The sequence below is a fragment of the Condylura cristata genome, unplaced genomic scaffold, assembly GCF_000260355.1.
Source record: "Condylura cristata isolate star-nosed mole 26May11 unplaced genomic scaffold, ConCri1.0 scaffold00015, whole genome shotgun sequence".
Lineage (NCBI taxonomy): Eukaryota > Metazoa > Chordata > Mammalia > Eulipotyphla > Talpidae > Condylura > Condylura cristata.
The window spans coordinates 8,059,593-8,065,592 of NW_004567116.1; positions in this window are offsets into that span (position 1 = coordinate 8,059,593).

Genomic DNA, 6,000 nt, shown 5'->3' on the forward strand with positions numbered 1-6,000 from the left:
CACAATTTTCATTACAATCTCAGTGTCTGTGTCTTTTTTTTTTTTTTTAACTTATAAACTTTATTTTTGAGAACAGAGAAAGGGAGAAATTCCTATAAAGTCTGTGCACAGTGCCTGCATCCTATAATTAATTGTCAGACTGTGATGGTTCAATTTCAAGTCCTATCAGCTCATGGTCAGTCTACAAAGGAGTAACTATTCATTTTCTTCTTTTTTTTTAGAGTATGACCTGAACTGGGGTACAGGTCAGAGGTGTGGGGGTAGGAGGATTCACCAGAAACAAGAGTGAGGATTAGAACAGGCAAATCAACTGAAATGCACTGTTGAGGGGAGCAGCGGGTGAGACAGGAGAGGTCTGCTGTGCCATGTGAACGTGACAGATTAATCTGATGCTGCAGGAGAAATGACCTAAAGCATCTTGATCACTAAGAGGGAAACCTGGGGATGAAATCTGGGAAAAGGAGATTGAGAGTGTCTCAGTGGGCAAGAGGACAGACGAGCTTTACATTCCTTAGTTGTCAAGGAAGGTTAAAAATGTGTGTGGAGGTGGCCTCTCTGGTGGTGCAGTGGGTTAAAGCAGAACTCTGTGAAACTATCTGCAGCACAAGTTAGATCTCTGGCCAGTGGGGTGACCCATTGGCACAGCAGACCTATATCCCTCAGCAGTGTGTTTCAATAAATCTGCCTGTTCTGCTCGCCATTCTATACCTCAGTTTTTGTATGCATAAATAAATAAAACAAATCTTTTAAAAAAGAAAGTGCTGGCTCTTCCTGGTGGTGCAACAGGTTGGGACGCAGCACTGCAAACTGGCCATAGCCACTCTGGTGGAGGTTGGATCCCCGTCCCGGAGGTGACCCACATGGCTCAGCAGACCTCTCCTGCCTCACCCACTGCTCCACTCAGCAGTGTACTTCATTGATCTGCCTGTTCTGCTCCCCACTCTGTTGCTGGTGAATCCTTTCACCACCCCTGCACCTCTGGCTTGTATCCCAGTTCTGTATGCACAAATAAACAAATCTTTTAAAAAATTGATTTAAAACAAAAAAAGAAAATGTAAAGTACAGCATGGCCAGATATAGTTGAACTAATTTCCACCAGTGATATTTCTATGCCTTTCTTAGTGAAATATTCCTGGGGAAGATAAACTCCATTTCTGTTAATATTTGCTGTGACTCAACACGTTTATCCCTTCTGCTCATATTCATGCTGCCTGCTGAACAGAAAAGCAGCTCAGAATTTATCCTCCCCTTTAAGTGGGTTCCACTTCAGCTCTGTGCCAGAGTGGTGTGGTCTGTGAGAAACTTTCACGTACAATCAGGTTCAGAAAGACTCTAGTGGGAAAGTACACAGCCCATGTCCAGAGTGGTGCTTGCTCATAGGTCCAACAAAGAAGACCCCAAAGAATATAAAAAGAAAGAATGCTACTTGACTATTAATGATTCCCTGCGGATACCCCCAAATACAGTTTCCCCAAATTCAGATAAAAAGGAATGCCCTGAGCAGTGAGTGAGAATACTAGGGCCTGCAAAACTCCATTCCTGTCCCTGTGCATAAAACGCAGGCAGAGAAGTAAGGGCTGAGCCAGTCAGACATCCTGCCAGCTTCCGGAAGGTCATGGGAGTGAAAGGTTTGCCAAGATGGAAGTTTGACACTTGGGTTTGAGTCCCACGCAGGCTGGGGTGGAGGAAGGACCGCATCTCCTGACCTGAAAAGTCAAGTGACTGTTCAGTGAAGTAACACTTTTCGTGATTTCACACTTATTTGAACAGTACTCAGCTCTGCCTGAAATAGCTTCCCTCTTCAGCCTGGTCCAGCTAGGGCTTCTCTCACTCCTTACGGCAACAGCTTGCTGGCTGCTGCCAGTCCAGGCATCTCCCTCAGAGCTCCATGAACTGGGTATCAAGCCACAGGATCCAATGTCCAGAAATCACTCCTACAACCCCCTTCTCAAGCCAGCTCAAGCCCCAGTGACTGCCCTTTCTCCCTCTTGGCGTCCTTCCTCCCACGTTCAGTGCAGGCTCCAGGGAGCAATATGTCAACCACGAGCATGCCAGCTCCTCAGAGTGCTCACCCTCGTCCTTCTGCCACATCCACCTGGTAACCCCCAACTTTGGATCCGTCCAGCCATCCTAACCATCTGTTTACTCCTCCGCCCAGCTGCCAAGATGGCATCCTCCTGAGGACACGAGGAAAACGTGTCCTGAGTGGACCCAGGGACTGCTCCAGGGACTCCTCTGGCCTCAGAAACTTACCCTCTGCCTCTGAGACAAGGTCCCTCATGTTTCACTCCTGCATCTCCTTAGTGCCCTGGTGCCTTCCTGCTTCCCTCTTCCTCCCAGCAAATAACCTGGTTGGGAAGTGGTGTTTAAGAAGCTAGGCTCTTGTGGGTGGAGGATTCTGAACTCCCTCAGTAAGTCTGATAATTGGCAAGGTTTGGTACTAGCAAAATGATTAACTATTTTAGATCTATTACTATATAATTGAGTAAATGAATGAAGGTATTGATGTTAGAAGCCAGGATTCTCTGAAAGAAGAAAAGCATTTAGTAGAGGGAAACAAACAAAAAAAACCTATGGAGATTGGAATTTTAAGAATCAGCCACAGTTGTGGTTTCTAAAAATAGGTAAATCTTTGTATAATCATATGTACATGTATATACACAAATGTTTGTATAGTCACCTGTCTGCTGAAAGAGCCTAAAATAAAATATACTTCATTGACGTAAGTATACTTTGCACAGAGATCTTGTTCCCTAATACCATTCCCCATGAAAAGGAATGGAGTCTGGAATGCTATTGTTATGCCAAAAAGTCACCAAAGTACTCTTTAAGTGTGAAAAATTATTATTTTATTTAGAACGGAATCAAAATATTATAAGCCAAGCCATGTCTAAATTACATTTGTAAAAACAGTTGAGAGAGAAGGAGGCACACAGGTGTGATCACACTGATTTCATAAAAGGAAATGAAAAGCTGATAAATGGTAGAAATATATAAAGAGATAAAGGTAAACACTATAGAATAAAATACTATGGTCACCATGTAGACAGTATGAAACAGGAGGATACAATTATGTGGAACCTGGAAGGTGGGAAGGGGATGGAGATAGAGAAGGCAAAGAAGTGAATGTAAATTTATTTCAAGATTACTCAGAGTAAGTAGGGAGTCAATAGATATTGTAATAATGAGAATCAAACATGGTTATAAAGCTATGTTCACAAATTAACCACTGTACAATGGAGAGCTCCCAAAATACCCTCTAAACACTCACAAAGCAAGTAGTTCATATGGAAAAGTTTGTTTTTAAACTTCAACAAAAACACTATTTTAAAAGTTGCAAACACTTTTTAAGGTAAAGAATTTCATAAAATGAAATAACAGAACTATGACCAAACGTATTTGTCATATCAAGAAATGCGCTTGGTTAAATTCATTTAGGAAAATAAATTTTCAGATTGAAACACAAAGCAAAAGCCACTTATGTTATGGCATATACAAAAGCCAGACACACATAAAACACAATAACTAAGAAAGATTGAAAATGAAAGTAGTTTCCAATGGCTCCTGCTACAGAGGCAACGATGAAAAAACCCCAGGCATGTCCAGCCCGATGTGCTGTTATAGGGAGCTAACTGTTCGACCTCAGTGCCCAGGGCTCTGTGCAGCCAGTGACATCTGCTAAGCCCCGGTAGTAGCAGCCTGGTTCCAGTGGGCTTGTGGTGGACCTTGGTGTTGGAGTTGGACCCACGGGATAACCTCCTCTCCTTGGTGGTGCCTGTTACAGCCTGGCTACCAGGCCCAGGCAGGTGACTATCGGATGGGGCAGCTTGTTTGCCTCAGAACCCCTGGCTGGGGCTGTAGGGGCTGGGGGACACCATCTGCTCCTGCCTAGGCTATAGCAGGGGAGCCTGGAGCCCTACACCACTCTCAGTGGCCTTTAGCCTGCCTGGGAGCCCCAGGCCGGTCGTGTGGGACTAACTGGTCGACCTCGGAGCCCACAGTTCAGTGCAGCCAGTGTTGTCTGCTGAGCCCCAGGAGCCGCAGGCTGGTTCCAGCGGGTTTTGGTGGACATGGAGGTCCCTAAGGCATTGATATGAGGCCCATGAGATAACCTGCGTATCCCATATGTGACCAGGATTGCCAGGTCCCAGGAACAGGCAGCATGAGTCCTGTTTGAATGGGGCCAGCAGGTTTGCCTCAGAACCCGTCACTGGGGCCTGCTGGTCTACCTGATTTCCTGGCTATGCTATGTAGGGTAACCTGGAAGTCCTATGCTGCTCACTGTGGATGGGCCTCCAGCATGCCTTGGATGCCCAGGCTGGTCTTGTGGGGTTAACTGGGTCGACTTTGTTGCCTGTGGCTCAGCGCAGCCAGTGCTGGATATTGAGCCCTGAAGCCGCAGGCTGAACCTGGTGGCCTCAGGGCATACCCATGTATGTACCAGGCGATGTCCAGTACCTCAGGCCTCCCAGGAATGGCAGGGTGAGCCTGGTTTGGATGGGGCCCACAAGTTTGCCTGAGACCCCCACCGTTGCTGCTTGGGCCTGCTCTTCTACCTGTATTCCTGGCTAACCTGAGGTGCAAGAGCCTGGAAGCCCTAAGCTGCTTGCTGTGGAGGGGCCTTAGGCATGCATGCGTTGGAGCCCTAGGCGGTCTGTTGACCTTGGAGCCCATGGCTCAGGGCAGCCAGTGCTGGCTGCTGAGCCCCAGGAGCCACAGGCTGGTTCAACTGGGGTTTCTGGCAGACCTAGGGGTCCTGGGGGTGTTTGAGTGGTGCCTGCTGATAACCTGCATGCCCCAGGCAGAGTCCGGGACAGCCTTGCTCCCAGTGTGGGCCTTGTTCAGATGTGGCTCACAAGCTTCCTTCAGCACCCCCCAGCCTGGTTCTGCTGGAGCCTGTTGGCTGACCTGGGCTGCTGGCTATGCTGAGAAAGTGGTGCCTGGTAGCCCTATATAGTTTGCTACAGATGGGCCTTAGTGTCTGTTTGAAACTCAGGCTGGTTTGGTGTGGCTAACTGTAGTCTTTATCCTGAGGTTGGGCTTCTCCCTTTGTTCTGGTGGCTGCTGGCTTGGATTCCCTCATCTCTAGGGAAATCCAACTTTTTGTCCTAGCACAGTCCCAGATTGCTTGCCCTAGGTCTGCATGTTTAATTCTTACTTACACATATATTTATAGCATCACTTAATGCTGTATGATAAACCTTAGATTTGCGTTTTAGTGGTAAGCTTAGGTTTGGACACAAAAACAAAAGAAGGTGAATTTATTTTCATTTTAACACCATAGATAGCTAGGTCCTTATTTACAGCCTTCCGCTTTTACTTAGTTCTTTCCCCACTTTCTACCTCTCACTAAGTGTTGTTTCATATTGAACATGTTAGCTTTACAGATAAGGGCAATGCCTTTTTCTTTTTGCCTCTAATAATCTGTCAGCTGGTAGGCACTGATGCAACTGATGATTCATGCAACGTATTTTCTGCCACGGAATAGACAATGGCAAAGGTATTCTGGGTTCCACAGCTATGGAGCTTACACTCTAATAGAAGAAACAAACTAAATAAATCCGACTCTCACACACGTAGTAGGAAAACGGGGGTGGGGACATAGTTTAGATAGCCACCACCTTTTCTTCTGATAACACTGAATCAATGACTGAATGCAAGAAGAGCAGCTACCAGATGGTGCATTATTAGATATCAATCTTAATCTGGTTTTTGTTGCTCATTAATGTTTATGGGTCTGTTGATGATGTCCAAAGGACAAGTGCAGAAGCACAAGAATCCTTTCCCATTCTTATTATAGTCCTCTGACCTTGCCCTCGCTGTCAGGGTCACTAACGCACTCCTCACCGCTTTCCCATTCTTCTCCTCCCGGACGCTGCCGTCCTGCGCAGGCGCAAAAGAAACTGCTGCGCCCCTTGGAACGCACAAGTTTAAGACTAGACGCATGCGCACCTGGCCCATAGGCCTCACCCCGCCCCCTGCGCCAGCTCGCGTGCTCCT